Source organism: Chelonia mydas, chromosome 18 (genome assembly GCF_015237465.2).
Source record: "Chelonia mydas isolate rCheMyd1 chromosome 18, rCheMyd1.pri.v2, whole genome shotgun sequence".
Lineage (NCBI taxonomy): Eukaryota > Metazoa > Chordata > Testudines > Cheloniidae > Chelonia > Chelonia mydas.
In genome coordinates, this window is record NC_051258.2 from 23,211,334 (window position 1) to 23,235,059 (window position 23,726).

A 23,726-nucleotide genomic window follows, 5' to 3' on the forward strand; every position below is an offset into this window, starting at 1 on the left:
TGGGTACGGTGCCCTTGGCACCATTGTCCTGGTACTGCATATAAATCCTACTTGCATGGCGATAATTATCATCAAATGCAGTGGGAAATTAATAAGGCTGACTATCTTCCCAGAAAGAAATTCTATGCTGTGTGTGTGTGTACATTCACATGTGTGTGATAGAGAGAGTATATGCTGTGTATGTGTGAGTGTGCTCTGAGGACCATATTGTGAGGTCCTTACCCTGGTAAGAGTCTCTTGGAAGTGAATGGGAATTTTCTCTGTGTAAGAACTTCAGCGTTTGACTCTGCATTTTTGGGCATGCACATAACTCACAGTAACTGGAGAGAGCACTGGTCTATGAATAGTAGGATCTTTGTTCTCTGGGTTTGCTTGGCTTAGAGTTGCCAACCCTCCAGGATTGTCCTGGAGTCTCCAGCAATTAAAGATTAATTTTTAATGAAAGATTATGTCATCTAATGAAACTTCCAGGAATACATCCAACCAAAACTGGTAACCCTATTTTTACACCCCAATCCTGTGAATGGGATGCCTGCCCTACAGGGTGCACACGGGTGCCTATATCTGGAGTTCATTAGAAAAGCTCTTTGGATCTCGGGGAGAATATGTATATGTAGTGTGAAGAATCTGGACTGGACCACTGAAAAAGACATGCACAGAAGAATCACAGTAAAGGGAATGACATAGAGAAGCATTGCTGTTGGTGGTTACAGGGCCGTCCCTAGCAATTCTGGGCCCTACGCGGCCCCCCCCCCCCGCAGGGGGTGGGGGCAGGCCTCCGTGGGGGGCTGGGGCTGGCTTGGGGGGCACCACCCCCCAGCTCTCCCCGGTGGCGTGGCTGGGGCCTGGTTGCTGCACTTCCTGCCATGGTGAGTGCCGACCCCGCCCTGCCACGGAGCTCAGGAGAGTGGGGCGGGGCTGGGGCAGAGCAGGGGCTGGAGCGGCAGGCAGCTGCGCAGAGCAGGAAATTTGCCAAATTTCCTCGTGGCCTATGCAGCTGCGTATTTTGCGTGTGGGTAAGGATGGCCCTGGTTGTTACATTTAGAGAAACCTGATTGTGCCAGGACTTTGTTCCTCACGTGTTATGTATGAGGCACTGACAAAGGAACATACGGGCTACAGTCGCTGGGCACAACAGAAAAGCATCAGAGTGGAGATGCAGTCTTCCTTCTGAGTGTTCTTGAAAATGTTTTGGCTTCAGCTATACTCTGACAGTTACTGTATTTAATTTGGGGTGGGGATGTGAGACTTGAACAACTATTGTTATGATCAGAGTTCTGAGTAGCTGTGTAATTTACAGGGATTATTTGTTGTTCTTCAATTTTTTCTCTTTCTCTGTTGGCTGAAGCATTTATATCCCATTATCTGCTTTCTGTTTAGCTGTCAGGGGGATTTTTGATAACATCCCAAAGACCTAGCAGTCTCTCACTGGAGGAGGATTGGTCATTTCCTTTCTATAAAGGGTGGGTTCATTGGATCAAGTGACTATTAAGCACCCACACTGGCTGCCTGGAGAGTAGGAGGAAAATGAAGAAACTGGTTCCTGTTTAAAACTCTCAGTCTGAGCCTGTTTCCTAACCCAGCTAATTAGAGGCATGCTCCCAGAATTTCAAGTCAAGCATAGAAATGATACACATCTGGGCTATGCGGCTTCTGCTGAATCCCAGAGCTGCTGCAAGTTTGTGATTTCGAGGGGGGAAAAAAACCCTTTTATACTTTTAAACAAAAGGAAAAATCTACACTAAATGTGGAGCATTCCTTAGCAATTTTGTGTTACATTCTTGTAACACATGCAGAAAATATTTTCTAGCAGAGAAGTTTAAGTCTTGAAACATCTATTCACCAGGGCAGGATTTTCCCTTCTGGATTCACTGTGACCTACTTCGCTATATAGGAAAACCTTGTCTGCAAACTTGTTTAAATGCAATTCAAATCTAGTTCTCAGTAACTCAGTCTGTAGTAGTTTAAAGGGCAGGGTTCAAAACCAGTTGACATGCATCTCTGCTGAACTGGCACCTCTCTGAAATTACTATCTTGTTCTCTAGAATTTCAGATTTTATTAAAAATGTAAGTCTATTATTATTGTGAAGAAAGCCTAAAAAGTATTAACCGAGTGCAGCCAAGGCAGAGATGTCTGCCTGAGTCTGCATTGAGCCTAGACTAATAGCTCAGTCAGGTGTGAACTACCCTATTCATCTCAGCAAGGAGTCAACAACGTAAACATTTAAATTATAATCATTGGGCATCTGAATTAACTATTTCACGCCTCATATGTGACAGGATTGTGAGCATCACAGATCTACACAATTTACTGCAAGTGATGTCTCATTTTGGTACCATAAGCAGGCAGCAATTGGGAGACACCACCAAGGAGAAAACAAGGCCAAAGAGCCTGCTAGAATGCCTGAGTATATTCAAGCTCAAGGAACTTGTGTAGCCAAGTGGTAACACAATTATATTTTAAATAGCTGCACAAGCTGCTGTGACTGGCATCTGATTTTGGTGATTCGCATGGGCAGAGCTTGGAAAAGTACCATTTGTTTAGCTCCGATCTATCCCCTGTGAAAGATCTAGTATGCATAAACCGCTGTCAGAAAAGGCTTTTAAAAATATTTTCTAAACAAAGTGGAACACTCGTTACCCCTCAGGGGGTCGCAAAGTTATTATCTGGGGGAGTCGCGAGCTGTCAGCCTCCACCCCAAGCCTCGCTTTACCTCCAGCATTTATAATAGTGTTAAATATTTTTAAAAAGTGTTTTTAATTTATAACGGGGCGGGGTCGCACTCAGTCTTGCTGTGTGAAAGGGGTCACCACTACAAAAGTTTGAGAACCACTGGTCTAGTCCATACAGTGAGGAGTCACTGCAGCTCAACAGAATCCAGATGCACTGGGCTATCAGAGAGAGTGATAGCGTATTTTAACTGAGCTCCCAGATGCAGGTGGAAAAGCCAGAATAGACATTTTCTCTTGACCCTTTGCCAGCCTTGTCTTTGGCAAGTTACTGACCTGGTACATAATAATCTTCTGTAGTTCTCCCAGTTACTGGGCGCTATCCATTACTATTTGTCTTACACAATAATTATACTTCAGGGTTAGAATGAAAAATTTCCCTGGACAAGAGCTGAGGCTCCTAGTCTATGAACATTCTGGCAGAGGCATACAAGCAGTTGACTGCAGTAACCTCTTACATATTAAAAAAAGCCAACACTACACTCTAAATTAAAACTGATCAGTCCTCTCAGCATGTAGCAACTGCACAGATTCTGATAGATGGGGGGGAGATAATACTGCATTACTGGAGGAAATCAAATACTTCAGAGAGATTTCAAATTGCTTGTCCTATCCATTCAAAAGCTGTTGCTCTGGAAGAAGACAGCATGAAGACATTTGATTATCTTAAAGACACATCAGTCGTGTGTGTGTGTGTGTGTGTGAGAGAGAGAGAGAGAGACTACCATTGATGTTGTTAGGAGTAAGGTATATGATTCATTAAGGGGAGGTGGCATGCTACAAAGTGAAAGGTTATGGCTGCTGCCCTGTTAAATACATTGACCATGTTTGTTTGCACCAGCGGTAAAATGTGAGTGAAAAATGGCTTGAGAATATTCCTTCCACAGCCTGATATAAGGAAAATCTAAATAAAAGGTGCTGTGTCCCTTAGGTCCTGGCTGCAGGTATTGCTGATCTTTCACAGGGTAAATCTCAGACAGGGCTTGGGCTCTAGCACAGCACAGTGACATGCTGGCCTTGGTGTCTCCCTGTAGGACCGTCCAGAGACAGAAGGCCTCTGAGGGTTGTTAACATGCTGCATTTTTTTTCTATGTGAATCCTGCTCCTCTGGATTATTTGACTATGTGCCAAATCACAAACGCTTGGAAATACTATTTCAGCATTTGTTTTGTGTCTGGGGAGCAGACTGACAAGATCATTGGTGGCATTTTCTGTGTCATAATTTGCACTTGTGCCCATATTGTTCAATTTCACGTCAGTTTGCCTTCAGCAGCAAACACACCCATTAGAACAAGGAGGCTATCTCAAGAGCATTGCTCAGTATGTCAGCTGTGGCTATAATTGTAGCATCTACTTTTAAACCAGATGTTTTCTGGTGATTCATGCTGAAGTGAGCTGTAGCTCACGAAAGCTTAAGCTCAACTAAATTGGTTAGTCTCTAAGGTGCCACAAGTCCTTCTTTTCTTTTTGCGAATACAGACTTACACGGCTGCTACTCTGAAACATGCTGAAAAGTGTAGCCAAACATGGCAGTTTAACAGATATCATCAAACACGAGGTTTTGAACAGTGTGTCATATTACACCAATACCACATTGTGGTTACTAGAAGCAAGATGAGTAAAAATATGCTAATTAGTGCCATACGTGAGTTTGTATAGTAAGACACTAGTCTAGATCCCAGAAACATCAGAATTTAGGGCACTAAAGCTTTTCCTCCATGAGTCATACCTGTCTTTTATAATTTGAAAACCAGTTTATGAATCATTCATGAATACTCCTGCTCTTATTTGGCTAGATGGAGGTTCACTCCTATGTCAGCTTCTGATGGGCTCTGACAACTGCACCAGGCTCCTCCTTCCTGCTGGCAGGAAATAACACTATCTGAAAATTATTAAAGCAAGTCTATTTTACAGTCATGCCCATGCTCATCCAGCTGCTTCCAGGCATGCATGAATGATTAAATGAATTGCACAACACACTGTGTCCCCATGACTAAGAGACTGCCTTTCCTGTCCAGATTCCATCCATGGGTTACGATGAACAACCTGACCAGTTATGGCCTCTGGAACAACTCTCTGACCAGATAGTCAGACTCTCAGGGAGAAATGCAGTTTACGTAGAACTTGCTTACTGATCATGAACTGATTGTATACTGTAAAGTACTAGTAAAGTATGGGCTGTCTATGACTTCTACGTAGAAGGGATGATACTCAACCTACTATTGCAATGCTCAACACAGAGAAAATAATCTAACACTGAATATTTCTTTATTAATACTCAGATCATTTACAGTAAAAAACAAACTGTAAGAACATGGAAAAGGAGTACTTGTGGCACCTTAGAGACTAACCAATTTATTTGAGCATAAGCTTTCGTGAGCTACAGCTCACTTCATCGGATGCATACTGTGGAAAGTACACAAGATCTTTTTATACACACAAAGCATGAAAAAATGGGTGTTTACCACTACAAAAGGTTTTCTCTCCCCTCACCCCACTCTCCTGCTGGTAATAGCTTATCTAAAGTGATCACTCTCCTTACAATGTGTATAATAATCAAGTTGGGCCATTTCCAGCAGAAAGAGAGAAAACCTTTTGTAGTGGTAAAACACCCATTTTTTCATGCTTTGTGTGTATAAAAAGATCTTGTGTACTTTCCACAGTATGCATCCGATGAAGTGAGCTGTAGCTCACGAAAGCTTATGCTCAAATAAATTGGTTAGTCTCTAAGGTGCCACAAGTACTCCTTTTCTTTTTGCGAATACAGACTAACACGGCTGTTACTCTGAAACCTGTAAGAACATTAGGAAACTTTTACAGATATATTGTTAATAGATACTGAAATTATTTTACCAAGGACTTCTCAATTACTTATGAAACACTGGATACCTTCCATCCTTGTAATATACAATTTTGAGAGCATTTATGTTTACAAACATAAGCTGGAGCCTTCACTTAGTATCATGACACCAGTGAATTATTACTTTAATTAAAATAAATAAGCAATTAACAGTTGGTATTTTACATAAATCTATAAAACTAAATATGGACATTTATGCAGCACATGTGTGAACCAGCCCTACCCCATCTTCTCTCATTACATAACACATTTATCTCTATACTTTCTTTTCCATTTGTTTGCATTTTACAAAACAACAATTTTTTAAATTTAACAAAGAAAGAAGGTTTAGAAACAGCATTGGCCTTGGTATGAAGCCCAGTGACTGGAAAGTCCATATGGTTGGAGTCATCTAAGTGAGTCATTTCCCAATCTTCTGACTGCCCATCTCCAGTAAATGAACCACTTTCCAATTTCTAACAGCTCTTTTTTAATCACATGGAGGAAAGGAGCTAGCACCTTTTCTGTGGCCCATGACTGGGTGTTAATGAATCATGAATGAGGGAAAGGTGCACTTACAAAAACATCTGTAGGAGTACTGAGTGTTGAGGAGAGGTACAGAGCGTGGAAGTATCATGGAAAGAGGAGCATGGAAGATCAAGGGAAGGGTATTGGGGAGTCAAACAGGGATAGAGGACCATGGGACAAATGAAGAAACCTAGATCAGGGCATAGGGAGCATGAGAAAAGGGAGTATATGAAGATGGTGTGGAAGAGCTTAAAAAAACTAGGCAACTGCAGAGAATGCTTGGTGAGCTCCAGGAAGTCATTGGAGCATTTGGAATTTACTTTTCTATGCACCAAGCATCAAACCCCCATGACTCTGAAGTGTTTGCTAGAGCAGAGGTTCTCCAACTGCTACATGGAGAAAGCTGGCTGGTCACACATTGCTGTCTCCTCCTCTTCATTTCCAAATGCACATCATCATCAAGACAAATCCAAAAGGGACGTAACCTCCTTGCAGATTGAGCATCACCTGAATTGATCTCTAGCTAGGTCCTTAATATGGTCTGTCTGGGTGTTCAGTCTACCTCAGTCATTAGTGAGATTAGCACACCTTCAAAGCTTTTGGCAATAGTATGATTGTTGACTGCATAGCGGCTTTCCTTGGCAAATGCACTTCATAATTCATTGGTCTAGTAATATATCCATACCAAGAAAGCTGATAAAATTAAACCAGTGCTAACAGAGATGGTTGCTGGGTTTGGCTATGAATATCTTCATTGCTGATCTTGTCCTACCACTTAATATGGAGCAGCTGACAAAAACAATGCAAACTGAAAATGTCAATTCATTGTTCTTTAGTGTTTCTTAGCACCCATGTTTCACTGCCTTCCAATAGAGTTGGTATAATCGTGGTTCTGTATATCCACAGCATTGTAGTAAACCTGATGTCCTGACATCTCCGCAGAAGGACCCAGAATGTGGTGGCAGCAGCTGCTATATGAATATCCACATCTTCTGAACATATCCCAGTCCTGTCTGTGATGCTACCCAAGTACTTAACAGATGCTACCTGTGCGATATCCTCTTTGGACAGGTTACTACTGAACAGGTTGTAATCTAGCATTGGATACTGCTTAATGGTAAGGTCAGGGATTTAGTTTTATCTAGATTAATAACCTGACCAATGCATGCTACTTCTTTCCTGACCATATCAGCCATCAGCTCCAGCAGTCACCCATCTAAGCCAACAAGGCAATGTCATTAATGCATTTCAGGGCTCCAAGTAAAATGGTGTTCAGTTCATTGCCACCAGTGGCTGCATCCTCAAAGTTATTCATCAACCAATATACGCCAATATTGAACAACAGTGGTGCTGGAACGCAGCCTTGAGTAACTCCTTTGGGGACAGAAACCATGCCATGTATCATTGACTTGAACACTGCTTTCTCTTCCATTATATAGCTCTTTTATCAATGACACTATCTTTGCACAGATGCCAAGTTGCCGCATCGGATCCCATAAACTTGCTCCATGCAGTGACTCAAAGGCCTGAGGAAAGTCTATGAGTGCTTTGCACGGCTTATTAAATTCTCATAAAGCTCTCTCAAGGAAAAGATTTGGTCGATAGTGTGTGTAAAGGTGCACTAAGCCACACTTTGCCATGAAGTGCAATACTGATTCTAGACATTACCTCAGAAATAAAGATTTTCCCTGGGACCAACAACAGTGCGATACCTGCCTATTCCTGTTCTTCTGTCCCATACTAAACTTCCTGAGCATATTTGCCCAGGTGGCATTATCCTTTCTTATCTGTACATTAACATTGCTCACTGTAATGACAACGTCTTTTATCGAGATTTCATTATCAACTGTCTACAATTGCTGATACAAATTATCTGCAGCTGCATCATTGATCTTGGCGTTGGTGGGACCATACACAGAGATGATGGTATGATGCCTGCAGTCAGTACAGAATCAAACACTGATAAATTGCTCATTAATCATGTGCCAATCCTACAATTCTTGTCTGCCATTGGGTGAGAGTACCATGATCTACACTTGCTCAAGCAACCTAGCAGGGCTGCCTGAGAACAAAAATGTATAGTCCTCAACTTTGTTTTCCCTACTTCCTGGCCAGTGCACCTCAGATAAGGCACAGATATTGACGTTCAGGGTTTTCAACTGCCTGATGAGGAGGCTAGCTTAAGCAATTTTGGACAATATTTGGACATGCCAGGCACCAATTTTACATTTACCACTGACATACAGAATGCAGAGATGGCCTTTTCACACGTTTTCACTGGTCATTTCTTCCTCCATTGCAGAAACAAACTCTTGACCATTTTGACTTCAAAAGCAATTGACCAGATTGTCACAGGTGATTGGCTTAATTAGAAACACCCTCATGAGATAAACCCATTGATCCTGGAGGACATTTCCAGATGCTAAATGCATTAAAAGCTAAAAATAGATTATATGTTTCCCAAATGTGAGTTTTCCATGAAAGCAATTGATGCAGGTGCTACAGTGATGTAACCATCAGTGGGAGGGTAGTTGAGTCTGTGGTGTCCCAAATAAGAAGGGCTGTTACTCCATGACAATCTTTTAGTTGGTATGTGCTCCATATCTCAGATGAGTTTGAGAATTCCTGTGCTAGATGGCTTTGGCATTTCTGCAGATCCTTCACAAAGTCAAATTGATAGTTGTTCTGTTCTACTGCAGATGACTCTGCAGAGAAAATTATTCCCAAATCCCCTTTCTTGTCTTGTCTTGTCCAGAAAATCAGGAACAATTTCCTGATGGGGAGGAGCTCATCTGGGTCATTGATGCTGCCTTTTGCAATAACATCTACCTGCCCATCCATATTAGGCAATGTGACCAGCCTGAGAGGCATTCCTTTTTCATTCAGTGTCACTGAGCTGTACGTGACTCAGTTCTGATATATTATTTACACTGCACTGTTATACATACAGCCAGTCATACTGAACATACCCCTGTACATAAAGCAGAGGGCTTGGCCTTCTAATTTTTACACAAACTACTGGGAGCATATTTTAAAGAGCAATATGGAGATTTCCATTTAAATTCTGTACTAGCTGAAAGGCTGTGTCCCTTCCAAATCTCTTGATTGGTCTAGTAAAATCCCTATGTCATCAGTTAGGACTGGCTGACTGAAAATGGTTTAACTGTGTCACAGGCAGGTAGTTTTCTGACTCAGCTGGAGGAAAGTTGAGATGTACAGGTCATGTTGTACACAGACTTTAGAGACTCAACAAGTCTGAGACAATAACCTTGATGCAAAATGTAAATTCCAAACCCAATTGCTTCATCTTTCTGACATGAGCTTAGTTCCTTTTTAAGTAATGGAAAACTGAAAATTCAATCATGTAAAAACCATTCATGCAGGTCACTTAACGCCTCTGTATCTGTTTCCCAGTCTGTACAATGGGAGTGATATAGTGGGATTGAAATGGTTCATTAATGTTTTTAAAGCAATTTGGTATCCTCAAATGAAAAGTGTTATAAAAATGCAGTGTTGTTCTTTTCAGGCCTCAAACATAGTTTCACACGCAGAACATAAAAACTTTATTCATAAAGAAAAAGGTGTTGTCTTTGCCCACATGGTAATATTGACTTGGAAAGACAAATCTTGTCTCGGGACCTGCTTTGCCAAAATATTTATAGAAGGTCAAACATGAGTTTCTTCCCCACTGAACTGAGCAGCAAAGCTTATTTTGCAGTAAGCTGCAGGTGTGCACGGTAGCCTAGCCTGGCTCATTATCATTTCCTTTCTGAGGAAAGTGAGAAGGACCTGAGTTGAGGCGCAGATACTGGAGAAGAGTCAGGCCTCTCTGTAGAAGCCTCTGAAAAAACAGTCTGCATACAAATTCTCACAAGAGACAGGGCTGAGGGCTTAGAGAGGAACATGAAAGATGGAGGAACCCAGAGTGACTGGCCATTAGCCATTAGATACAAACCTGCAAGAAGGAGATGCTCCTAACTCCCAATCCTAATAGTTTTGTACGTATGCTTAATTTGCTTGTCTTGCCTATTTCAGAACTGAGCAGTCCCTGAACACAACCCTCGGGAAGCTTGTCATTTTACGAGTTGTGTGCCAAATCCTGATGACATGGAAGTTAATGGTAATTCTTTCACCAACTTCAATGAGACCAGGATCCAACTATGTCTGTAGTCACAGAATTATGTGCTGGTCATTTCCCTGCATGTGAGGGGCCTCCAAGACTTAAATCTATCACAGAACAAATGAAAACAATGGTTTTATCACGTGAGTGAGAGTTTTCATCTTCCAATTTCCTAATTTCTCTGTGTATATACAGCAATGACCCCACTTTGAGCTGTGAAGGGATATGCTCTGTCAAGTAGATCAAATTCCACAAACTGGGGAGGTATGATATCAGTTATTGGCATCCTGATCTCTTGGGATCCTGCAACTGACTGATTCCTGAAATGCACTGCACTGGATGTCTGAGGAGGGACAAAGTCTGCCAGCTACTGCAGCTTTATCTGCCAGGGGATGTACAGGAAACTATCAATTCCTATTCCTCCTGTCTGGAATGTCAATGGGTGGAAGCTTCAAAGCACCCTTAGTTCTCATGCTCCTGGTCGACCTTACGGGCAAACTTGTATTTTGGTGCCCTTCCTTCAAGTTTAAGAACAGTAGCATGCAGCACAGGGAGGACCAGCTCCTGGCTTCAGAGCCTGGCCAGGCTGCACAGGAAAGAGTGTCTGAGCCCAGGTGCTCCCCAGCCATACACCCCCTGATCACCAAGCTGGAGGAAAGCAGATGCATGGCCACCACCCATGCCCACAGGAAGTGGGGACCCAGGGGCTGGCCTGCTGGCTCCACCGGGGCAAGTCCTGCTGCCTGCACTTCCCCACCAGGCTGACAACTCCAGATGGTATCACCAGCCACCCACCTGGCTGGCCAGGTATTCCAGCCCTAAGCTTGCTCGTATTCACAGGCCCACCAGCTTGTGGCGCTCAACGGCACCCCTGGACCATGGCACTCTGGACAGTCACACACATCACCCACCCATAAGGTCAGCCCTGCCCTGGTTAATACCCAGCTTCAGTGAGACACAAGTGGGCCCTTGGAGAAGAGCGCAAATGGGGGCACTAATACATTCTAGTTATAATCGATTATAGCAACCTCTATCCTGAGGCAGTGCCCTACTCAGACTATGATCAAGGAATTAGTCCAAGTTTCACCAGAGTTGAACTCCCTACTGACAGCATCACAGAGCAAAGAACAAATTTCTTGTCCTGCCTAACACAGAAGGTTTGCAAAAAGAAAAGGAGTACTTGTGGCACCTTAGAGACTAACCAATTTATTTGAGCATAAGCTTTCGTGAGCTACAGCTCACTTCATCGGATGCATACCGTGAAAAGTATAGAAGATCTTTTATACACACAAAGCATGAAAAAATACCTCCCCCCACCCCACTCTCCTGCTGGCAATAGCTTATCTAAAGTGATCACTTTCCTTACAATGTGTATGATAATCAAGTTGGGCCATTTCCAGCACAAATCCAGGTTTTCTCACCCCCCCACGCAAACCCACTCTCCTGCTGGTAACCAGGTGAGAAAACCTGGATTTGTGCTGGAAATGGCCCAACTTGATTATCATACACATTGTAAGGAAAGTGATCACTTTAGATAAGCTATTACCAGCAGGAGAGTGGGGTGGGGGGAGGTATTTTTTCATGCTTTGTGTGTATAAAAGATCTTCTACACTTTTCACGGTATGCATCCGATGAAGTGAGCTGTAGCTCACGAAAGCTTATGCTCAAATAAATTGGTTAGTCTCTAAGGTGCCACAAGTACTCCTTTTCTTTTTGCGAATACAGACTAACACGGCTGTTACTCTGAAACAGAAGGTTTGGGATCCTCAAGCTAAAATCAGTTCCTGCTTCTGTTTATCACTCCAGACAGACGGCTCAGTTGAGATTTTTAATAATCCTCCAAAAGTATATTGCGTAACTTAATGATGACAGATGCAGAAGACTGGGACTGGTGCTTCTCCCTTGATGCCTCTTTGTGATTTGGGACATTCGACACACTGGCAAAATCTGAAAGTTGTCTCCTGTACTTCAGCTAAACTAAGTTAACTGAAGGTGAATGGAAGGTTCCTTTTGGTCTCTGTAGAACCCAGCTGCAAGTTAATCATCACATTTCAAGTTTTACTGATACTCTCTTTTGTACAGCACATTTACAAATGATAAATTATATTTTTCTTCCTTCCGAAAATACCTGTCTACCCCATACAGTCATTCACAGCCACACTACACATTCTGGGTTCTCACCACCATGCTGAACCATGTGTTTTCGAATTGCTGCAGAATCTCTACGAGAAATTACACAGTCCCGGTCTAATAACTACATACTGTATATCCTCCCTCAGAAACAGCTTACCAACCATACTGGGAGGTCGTCATTAAACTAAATTCAATTATTTTCTCTCTTATCTGAGTTCAGTTGAGACAGAGAGAGCACCTTTTCTGATCCATGTGAATAGACTAGTTGTCCAAGCAGTTTGGCTTTGCTCACGTGACTGGACAAACAAATGGGCAGCTTGATGAATGTTTCAAGTTCTGCAGGAGCAAAAAGCAATTAATTATCTCATAACCAGTGGGTATGCCATGGAGTCCCATTCCCATTGAGCCTCTATTGCTGGTCTCACTTGCACTTGGTAGATAAAATTTGTAAATTCCACTGGGAAGGAGTCTGAATGTCTGTGGGTAGAATTTTAACCATTGTGACTGGCCAGGGGAAAGTTTTATCTTGGGTTGTGGAAAGCTTTGCATGTTAATAGCTTTTATCTTTGCTAAAAAAGTTTTTTCATGTGTGTCCAAAAGGTCAGCCCTGAGGGGCAATTCCAAGAGGTCAGAGTTTCTTCATTAACAAGCCCTGAGGCCCAGCTAAAAAGGGGAAGGATTGAAAAAATATCCCCATAATTCCTCTTTATATAATCTTGTCAAAACAGTTTCAGATTTCTGAGATTTCTACAGGAGTGCAGAACTAGGCTGGAAGAATTGTCTGAGTGTTAATTTACTACCTGATGTCTCAGCCTCCTGGAAAAGACTGGAAAGCAATGGTCTGGAAAGCAATGGCCAGAGGTGAATAGCTGAATGAAAAAGCCTTTGCTCTGCATTTGAGCCTCTCTGACCTTTCACTTCCTGTTCAGTTGTGAAACAAAAAAGTAAACATTTAACTGAATGTGGTAGCCTGGGACAATCGGCCTTATTGTGGTATGAATGCCAGTCTCGTCTCTCCCTGCATAAATCCTCTTCACTGGCAATGCTAATGGATCTGCTGCAGAAGAAAGCCATGCCCTGTATCGGGCAAGACCTGCATCTAGTCAGAAACACAAGTGGTCTGTTGTTGGGTCCCTGGTAATGTCCTGTATGAAGAAGGATTGTTACATGGGGTGTGCAGATCTCTCACAGTCAGAGAGAAGAAGGGCTCTCAAGTACTTACTTAATTTTCAGTATAGAGTATTATGAGTGAATTTTTAAGTCACCAACATTACCACAAGGTTTGACTCCAGAGTAAACTGTGGAAGCAGTTAGACTTCAGCCCTAAAATTGTGCTGTCACAGTTATTGGGATAACTGTACCTGTAGCTCCAACTCCTCCTGGTGGTCTGATCAAGAGCACCACCTTTTCAGGTCTCATGACTCAAACCATCACCTGGCTCAGCATGGAATCATGTGATTCTCTCACTTTCAGACTGGCCATGCCTGGCACTCCCCTGGTACTAGCCATGAAAGTCTCAGCAGGTTTGACTTAGGCTCAGATGCTGCAGTTCTGTTCCTTTTGAGGCAATGACAGTAGTAATCAAGGCACCATTTATTTAGGACAAAAGCATTTAAGACTAAATATATCTTAAACACAATAAAACAGACTGTATGAATATCTAGCTTTATCCTAAGGCTTACCTTCTCTGAATCTGAGAAGGCCCAATTTCTTTAGACTTCCTCTGCAGAGTCTCCCTCTGTGTCAGCATGTCCCACTAGACAGCTTTGGACATGTAACTCTCCATCCTCAGAGGGCTTTGAACTCTTTAGTCTCCTGGCAAAACAAGCTTGCTGCTTCCTTGGAGACAGGAGGTAAGGTCCTTGAAACTGATAGTTTTGTGCATGGTCTTTCAAGTGCATGCTGGGGTGTTCTTATCTGGGAAGCCATTGTGGTGCTTCTGTTTGTTCTTCCCACAGATCCCAGTATAAGTTAGATCAACATAGTCATGCAGGAAATTCTTATAATCCAGTATACAATAACTTTCCCTCACTGACCTGGTCACATACAGGGTTCAGAAAATTGTCACATCTCAGTATTCCCACCATTATTACATATCAGCTCTGCTTGTGTCACATGTATATCTCTGGATTGTTTTGAAGACACCTTGTAGATCCTTTCTAGCTTCCACTACACCTGACCTGACAGGACACTCTTAAATCATATGTATTGCTGGGCTCTATTTGAACTAAAGTGAACATAAAAAGCTGTAATTCAAACAGCTATTCTAAATTATAACTTTGCTTTCAGTAAGTCTCACCATTATTTCAAGATTTATGGCTTAGCTCATGAGCTCTACAGAAATCAATACCACATCAAGAAACATTTATTTACAATTACCCATTGGTTTCTGGAAGTACATCTTTCAGAAGGGTTAGCTGGATTGTTGATATGCAGTAACCATTGTTATGCATATTGCAAACATATGCTTCACGATGCCATATTATACGCAAATCCTTATACCTGTTACTTTTGCTTCGTTGCTTAAATGTACTATTGTATTGTTTGAAAAGAAAAAGAGGCTAAATAGTTCCATTATTCAAGCCTTCTGAATCTGAACATAGAAACATTATAGCTAAAGGCAAGCCTTGTCAAACACTGGAAGTCTGGAGGACAATGCCAACCTCTTGCATATTTTGCTTATTGTAGAAAGTTGCATAATTCCTGGGGTAGAATTTTTAAAGCATGTTCATCAGTGCTGAACACAAATTCTACCCTGCCTTGGTTTGTGAGTGCTGAGGATAGGAAATAAGTTGGCGTGTGCTTGTGTGTTCCCAATGAACATCAAGAAATTAGTCCTTGAAGCCTTCTCATGACTGAAAGGATCCTTCTAAGATTATGGAAATTGGATGCTTTTCTTTCTCAGGCTGACTGGCTTAAGGTGTTGTCTACAGTAGCACTGATGGAGAAACTACCTTTAACAGGTTTCAGAGTAACAGCCGTGTTAGTCTGTATTCGCAAAAAGAAAAGGAGTACTTGTGGCACCTTAGAGACTAACCAATTTATTTGAGCATAAGCTTTCGTGAGCTACAGCTCACTTCATCGGATGCTGAAGTGAGCTGTAGCTCACGAAAGCTTATGCTCAAATAAATTGGTTAGTCTCTAAGGTGCCACAAGTACTCCTTTTCTTTTCACCTTTAACAGGAGACTCTGGGAAAAGTACAATAATATTTGGTCCCATATGAAAGAGCAACATACCATAGTCATAGGTTTCAGAGTAGCAGCCGTGTTTGTCTATATTCGCAGAAAGAAAAGGAGTACTAGTGGCACCTTAGAGACCAACCAATTTATTTCAGCATATGCTTTCGTGAGCTACAGCTCACTTCATCGGATGCATTCCGTGGAAAATACAGTGAGGAGATTTATATACACACAGCCCCTTATCCATATATAGCTTTCTGGGTACCCGCAACTGAGATTCCAGCTGCTGACATAACTAGTGTCAATCCCACATTAATACATTTCCCAATATTTCCAGTACATTAATGTGGTTAACCTCATGGTTAGACAAACTAAAAATCACCCCCAAATTGGTTATTTTGTGATTCTGTGGTGTAATTCTTTATCACAAGCTACATATTGCAAAATATTGCTAAACTTTATAACCTTAGGTTAAGCAGTTTGCTACTTAGGCTAACTATTAAAACTACCACTAGGCCTCAGCTTATTGTCAAGCCTACCTTAGTTATTACACAAATTCTTACATTTCCCTACTTCCTTTACAGCTTTAATAGATTATGTTTTGCTATCTTAAAGCATTTTAATATGCTTTGTCACATAATATGTAATTTAATCTTGCACCCTAAAATCAGGTCAGGGGTTACAGGGCAACAGATTGGTCTTTCAGCACCCTGTGTTGCTTTGTAGACTGAATGCAGACTGAACCAACTAGTTTCAACATTGTCAACAGTTTCATCATTGTTAACCCTAACTATTTATTTGTAGCCTTTTCACTCTGAAAAGGGATTTGGTGAAATTAAAGAAAAGTTAAGTTTACATCACATATAATGATGAGCCAGCTAACAGTTCTCTAAGTACACTGAAATGCTCCTATATTTCAGTGTACTTACTGGGAGGAGGGATAGCTCAGTGGTTTTGAGCATGGGCCTGCTAAACCCAGGGTTGTGAGTTCAATCCTTGAGGGGGCTATTTAGGGATCTGGGGCAAAAATTGGGGATTGGTTCTGCTTCAAGCAGGGGGTTGGACTAGAAGATGACCTCCTGAGGTCCCTTCCAACCCTGACCTTCTATGATATGCCATATGCCAGAATTGTAAACTGTAAGCATTATATAAGTAAGCCTGATTCCATAAACCTGAAGTCATAATCATTGCTGGTTTTATTTCACACTTTGGTGGTACTGTTCCATGCAATATAGTCAAATCTTGATTTTACTAAAATTTTAGCAGACAACACAACATTTGTAACATCTACAGAATATGTGATTGCTGGTTATCGGGCAAGGTGACAGAGGCATTTTAAAAATTATTATTGTTTGTAAAATTGGAGTTTGCAAAATCAGAGTTGGGGTGAGATTCTCAACCCCACTGTGTATCTGTGTGCTGGGTAAGACAGCTGGAGCAATGTAAAGTGGGTAGAGGAGCCTTTGATACAACCAGGAAAGAATTCCCCCAGCATGGGAACTGAGAAGACAGCTGCAGGATGTCTTTCAAGGACCTCACCCTTCCCCAGCAAGCCCTAGCACAGGTGGTATGCAGGGAACAGTGGTATGTCTGAGGGGAGAGGGTTATATCTGGGGGAGGGTCTGCAGATAGTCCTGTGGAGACTCTGTGCAGTACTATGTCCCATAGGCAACCAGGAACAGACTGCATAACTTTGGCAGCTCTAAGATTTGCTAGGGGCTGTGAGAGTCCCCAGAGCAGCCCAGAACTGCGAGGGAGGTCACAAATATGGTTTAAAGCTACTTCAACCCCACTCTTCCCCTCCTCCTGGACTGTGAGTTCTGTGCTAAGCCTTTTACAAGTGCAGCACAGAATCTCAATGGTAATCTCTGAAAGAGCCCCTGGGTTCTGTGAAGTGCCCTTTAATGTCATGCTGCCAACTGAAATAACTCTAGCACTGAACACCTCTACAGAGATCCTGGATGGGCTGCACAATGAGACTTCACAAGAGACTTGGAAATTGAAACCAAATTTTCTTAGACTATTAACAGAATTGCGACTGATCAGAAATCTTAACTGCCAAATGTTGTTAACACCTTTAGAATTCCCGGTAACGATCCTTCTTAGTTTTTTAAAAATCTAACTCTAGTTTAACACTGTAACTTTTGAGTTCCTGGGGAATCATGAGTTATGGATAAGATTTGGAAATGTAGAGGAAATTTGGTATCATATATGCAGGTACATTTTTCATTACTTATCTATGGACTACACATGTTAGGTTAGGAGGAAAAAATGTTAACTTGATGGGTTCAATTCCGGTCTTTGTGATACACTCCTTCTGTACCAGTGTGTCTTATTTAATTATGATGCTAAGGAATTTTTGGATGTAAAAATCAAAGAAAGGGAATGACCAAGATAAATAATGATCTACGGTAGTTTGTGAAAACATGAATGAGCTGGAGGAGAATACATAGGTGATTCTATATTATTCTGAAAAAAGAAAAGGAGTACTTGTGGCACCTTAGAGACTAACCAATTTATTTGAGCATAAGCTTTGATGCATCCAATGAAGTGAGCTGTAGCTCACGAAAGCTTATGCTCAAATAAGTTGGTTAGTCTCTAAGGTGCCACAAGTACTCCTTTTCTTTTTGCGAATACAGACTAACACGGCTGTTACTCTGAAACCTATATTATTCTGAATACTCCCTTCTCTCACTGCAGTAGTGTACAATGACTGGATGTAGGTGTATGGATAATAAGGCCCATGATTGATGAGACAGTTATCAGTTCATTTGGCACCATTACCTTATGCTAGCCATCTGCAGCATTAGTAAATTGGCGTTAATTTTTCTCACAACATGTCCCACCCCTCGCAAATATTGTGTATTTTAAATCTGAGAGGTTTGGAACAATTTTTAGTAGCCAGAAATACCCTCAAAACACGTCTCTTTGGTGTATAATTCAAGTTATGCCACTCAGTGGTCTATTTACCATAAATTTGGAGATGAAATATTATTGCAATGGAGACAATGTTGAGAATACAGTAAATAAAAAGTTAAAATGAACTATACCAACCAGTTTAGAACTGACATACAATTTCCAAACCAAAACATACAGTATATATCTGGATTGAGTCCAAAATACCTTCCCCTCCAAACTGGTTTAGGCCTGACAGACAGGATAGTCTATAGAGCAACAGATCATGTGATTAAAGAGAGTGAACAAACTATGGTGTATCATTAACAAAACGCCAGACTGCATTTCATAGTGCTCTTTTGTGATTAGTGACCCATGCAATTTGCTCAAAAAATAACAAAGGGACAAAGGTTCATTCTGTTCAAAATATACCCAATAATAAAAAAAAAAGCAAATGAAACCGTTTTTGTATAGCAATGTACGGCTACCCATCACTGAAATATAACTGCAAAGAACCTCATGTTCTCTACACAAACCTCTACACTTTGTAATACACTATGAGAAAGAGTTTAGACAAGTATTGTGCCTGATTTCCGCACACCCCAGTTCTGCTGATGTCCTTCAATCCTGATTCTCAGCCTCCCCAGAAATATACCTTTGCCAATGCCCGTCTATCCAGGTTCTCTATTTTAGCCCATACCTCCCTATGAACACAACTTGACCAAAGTCCTTCAATCCTAAACCACAGCCTCCTGCTATTCCAGTCCTGGGGCCCTTCTGCATTCTGCCAATATCTGTCAATCCTCATCCGCAGCCCTCCCGGATAACTCAGTCCATGGACTCTATTGAGCAGACTGCCATTCAAATTAGGCTGTAGGGTGATCTGAATTAATGAACTGTATACACAAGGATGAGACCCCACAAAACTCACTTCTTTTGTGATCTGAGCCAAGTTTTGAGCCATTCTCCAGAGATGAAAGCCGAGTCCCTCATCCTCTACCACTATTTTTAGACAATTTTACAATGTTCAGAATATGGGGTAAACACCTTTCATAGAATCATAGAATATCAGGGTTGGAAGGGACCTCAGGAGGTCATCTAGTCCAACCCCCTGCTCAAAGCAGGACCAATCCCCAATTAAATCATCCCAGCCAGGGCTTTGTCAAGCCTGACCTTAAAAACTTCTAAGGAAGGAGATTCTACCATCTCCCTAGGTAACACATTCCAGTGTTTCACCACCCTCTTGGTGAAAAAGTTTTTCCTAATATCCAACCTAAACCTCCCCCACTGCAACTTGAGACCATTACTCCTTGTCCTGTCCTCTTCTACCACTGAGAATAGTCTAGAACCATCCTCTCTGGAACCACCTCTCAGGTAGTTGAAAGCAGCTATCAAATCCCCCCTCATTCTTCTCTTCTGCAGACTAAACAATCCCAGCTCCCTCAGCCTCTCCTCATAAGTCATGTGTTCCAGACCCCTAATCATTTTTGTTGCCCTTCGCTGGACTCTCTCCAATTTATCCACATCCTTCTTGTAGTGTGGGGCCCAAAACTGGACACAGTACTCCAGATGAGGCCTCACCAATGTCGAATAGAGGGGAACGATCACGTCCCTCGATCTGCTCGCTATGCCCCTACTTATACATCCCAAAATGCCATTGGCCTTCTTGGCAACAAGGGCACACTGCTGACTCATATCCAGCTTCTCGTCCACTGTCACCCCTAGGTCCTTTTCTGCAGAACTGCTGCCTAGCCATTCAGTCCCTAGTCTGTAGCTGTGCATTGGGTTCTTCCGTCCTAAGTGCAGGACCCTGCACTTATCCTTATTGAACCTCATCAGATTTCTTTTGGCCCAATCCTCCAATTTGTCTAGGTCCCTCTGTATCCTATCCCTGCCCTCCAGCGTATCTACCACTCCTCTCAGTTTAGTATCATCCGCAAATTTGCTGAGAGTGCAATCCACACCATCCTCCAGATCATTTAGTTTCATCTAAAACTTCTGCCTAGAACAAATGGCTTCTCCGGGCTGGATGGCTGTGGCCCTTTAAGGGCTGCTCTGACTTGAAGGCTAGGCACAAATAAGTTTGGAGGCTGCTCAGATTGAAGGGCAGATGGCATCTGGAGAATTTTGGAGTACTTTATGGCCAGCTGGTTGGCACCTGATTTTGAGTGAAGATCAGACAGATAAGGGTGAGGTGCCTTGGCTGGGAGCTCAACAGGAGGAGAGTGGAAAATCCTGGATAACCTAGGCAGTAATTCAAAGAAGGGGAAGACCCTATTTTTGGACCGTTTAAGGGTATTGTGACACAAAGACTCATTTGTGGTTCACTACTCTGACAACAATTCTTGTCAGGTCTGACATACTCCTGACACACCTTACATTCAAAAAGTTGCATGTAATATATCCTTGGAAAACTAATAACTCACTGATCATTAATATTCTTATGTGCTGTATATAAGTGGTGTGTACAAAGAATTATGTTCTTAAAATGTGTTTTGGCAAGCAATGCATAAGTACAGTCTGCTTTGGCAAAGGAATGGGTATTTGCTTGTCTGACCAGCCTGGTCAACAGGCAGAGACAAAGGTACATTTACATAAAAGGTAAACAAAACCATCAAACTAGTAACTGGGGGAGATAGCCTCTTAACTGTAAAGGCAGAGGGCAGAACTTCAAATGATAAGCAATTGAATCAACATTACTGTATTATAGATATGTATCACGTATGGTCTTTTATGAAAGCCAGTGACACACTGCTGATTGAGATAATTGTGAAATGTCTGCATTAACACTATATGAGGAATTATAGCTACTCACTGATATTACACTTTAAAGGCTGACCATACACAGGGAGAAATAGGTTCTTTCTCAGACAGGAGAGAATGCAACTATCAACCTGTCTCCAATGTAAATTGACCAGCATGGAATCAAAACAATGGAAGCCCAATTTTCATATGAATCAGCAGGGGGATTAAGGTCCAAAGGAAAGAAAGAACAGCAGGAAGCTTTCCTGCCCCTTGCTTCCTGCTGTCTTGTAAGTTCAGACAGCAGCAGGAAGCAACCAGTCCTGAGGCAGGGGGAGAGGGAAACCCCTGACATCAGCCCCTGCCTCCCTCCCCGGGCTCTCTGCACAGCAGTGTCTCTCTCTCTCACACACACACACACCCCGCCACCCTGCGTTTCTCTCTCTCTCACACGCGCACACACACACACACACACACACACACCCTCCCTCCCTTCCCCCTCCCGTGTTCAACAGCACAAGCATTCCACATTAATGGTTTGCTTTGTGTCCCGGAACAGATCAGCACAACACGCAACAGCTGTCAGAAATGGTGCTTTGAAAGGAGAGAGGTGCATGTCTCCAGGGCAGCCGAGTTCAAACCAATGAGCAGAGCGGTCACTTGAGGCAGTATGGGACAGCTCCAGAGGCCAATTACAGCGCAGAAAGCAATCAAGTGTCTACACTGCCACACAGCGCTGGAGCCTGCACAAACAGCCTTACAATTCTCATCGAGGTGGGTTTTTTTGTAGCACTACAACTGCAGAGTTTCTGCGCACAAAGTGGCTTGGCAGTTGTGTACACGTCTGCAGCTTGAGTGCAAAAAGCTGCTTTACTGTGCAGAAACTTTCCAGTGTAGACAAGTCCTGAATAGCAAAAGTGCTGCTATTTGAGACTGCAGCTTGCTGCCAATACCGGTGCTTTTCCCTCAGACACCACTAGTTGTCTTCCTTTTCCTTGCTGTTAGTTGGCACATAGCACCCTATTTCTTGCTGACTCCAAACTGGAAGGTATTTTCCCATCTTTCCTCACTAACTAAAATATCTAACTAGAGGAGCAGGGATTTTTTAAAGCAGTTTAGGGATTGCATTGTTTTGGATTAGACAATATTTTTCTATTGAGCAGCATGTATCAAAGGTCCAAATGAAGTGCCTGCCCCAGAAATGTGAGCGAGTTGACAGCATTAATCATAAGCTGCAGAACCAGGAAAGCAGGGGTGGCAACATTATTATTATTTGAATAACTTCCTACCCAGCAGCAGGTCAACCTAGTGAGCAGCTGCAGCTCAGAGCAAAAGCTTGTTAACTTTCCAGCCAGCAAATAGCTCTGAAAGTGGAACATGTAATGAATAGCTTCAATTCATCAGCCTATTGTACTGTCTATATGTGAAATTTGGTGTTCAATTTCAAGTAATTATCATTGTTTCAGTTTCCTGGAGCCTTCTGTTTACATATTTGTGTTAGGTCAGCTAACCTGTTTCATAAATACTAGAAATGCCTTATGAATCTCAAGAGTTTGCAACATTAAAGCAGAGTTTAAATATTATTAAATCTCTGGAACTGTGATGCTTTACAATAAATTTCAGATATGTAACTTTATTATAGAGTTAAGATTCAACAATTCTCCCTTTCAGTCTTAACCAGCCAAAGAGTTTGTGACCAGGTGTCAAACACACAGTTCCCTTACAGACAAGATTTCCTTCAACAGCGGCAAAAAAAAAAAAAAAAAAAAGTTATAACAGATGCTCCTAACTGGGAAGAGGGAGGGGGGAAGCAAGCCTGGTTCCTGTAGCATTTAAAGCCACACATGAAATTGCAGTCTCATTAGCAAGGGGTCAGCAGTCATTACACATGACTGCTCATTTAAATGTTACTGAGTGGGTAAAGGATCAGTTCTTGTTCTGCAGCTGCTTGCAGATGCAAAGACTGAAATCTAAGGGATCAGTTTGTTTTGAGGTTGGAGAAGAACTAAATCATCAAATAAGTGAAATATTTAAATAAACATTGAATGGACTCTCTGAATATAAAAATCAACCCAGGGAGGGAACAAATTTCACAGGCCTTTCTTTGAGCCCAGAACACATTTCTACACACCGTGAAGAGGAAATTAGAGAATATAAAGATGTTTAAATATACAAAAAATTTCTTCTTCTGCAGGATAGTGGCTACCAAGTGACCCCCTTTACCACATTCAAATACCTTCGTAAAACTGATTCCTAGAGTCTACCCAGTAATAGCGCATCAAGCCCAGAACACAGAATTTACTTTTAAAAATAATTCACTGCTGCGTGAATTTTGTCCTTCACCAGTGTCTCTTGTATGTATGACTGTATTTGGCCTGTATTGTCTGGGTTTTAGATTCAGCTCCTTAGGGCCAGGACTCCAGATTTCTCTGTTTCATACAGCCCCAAGTAAACTATTAGTACTGAACAAAAATAAATAATGGCAACTCCCTGCTGCAATGCATGACAATGACAGGCAGATAACCTATACAATTAAGGCTTTAGCTGTGAAGTGGTTAA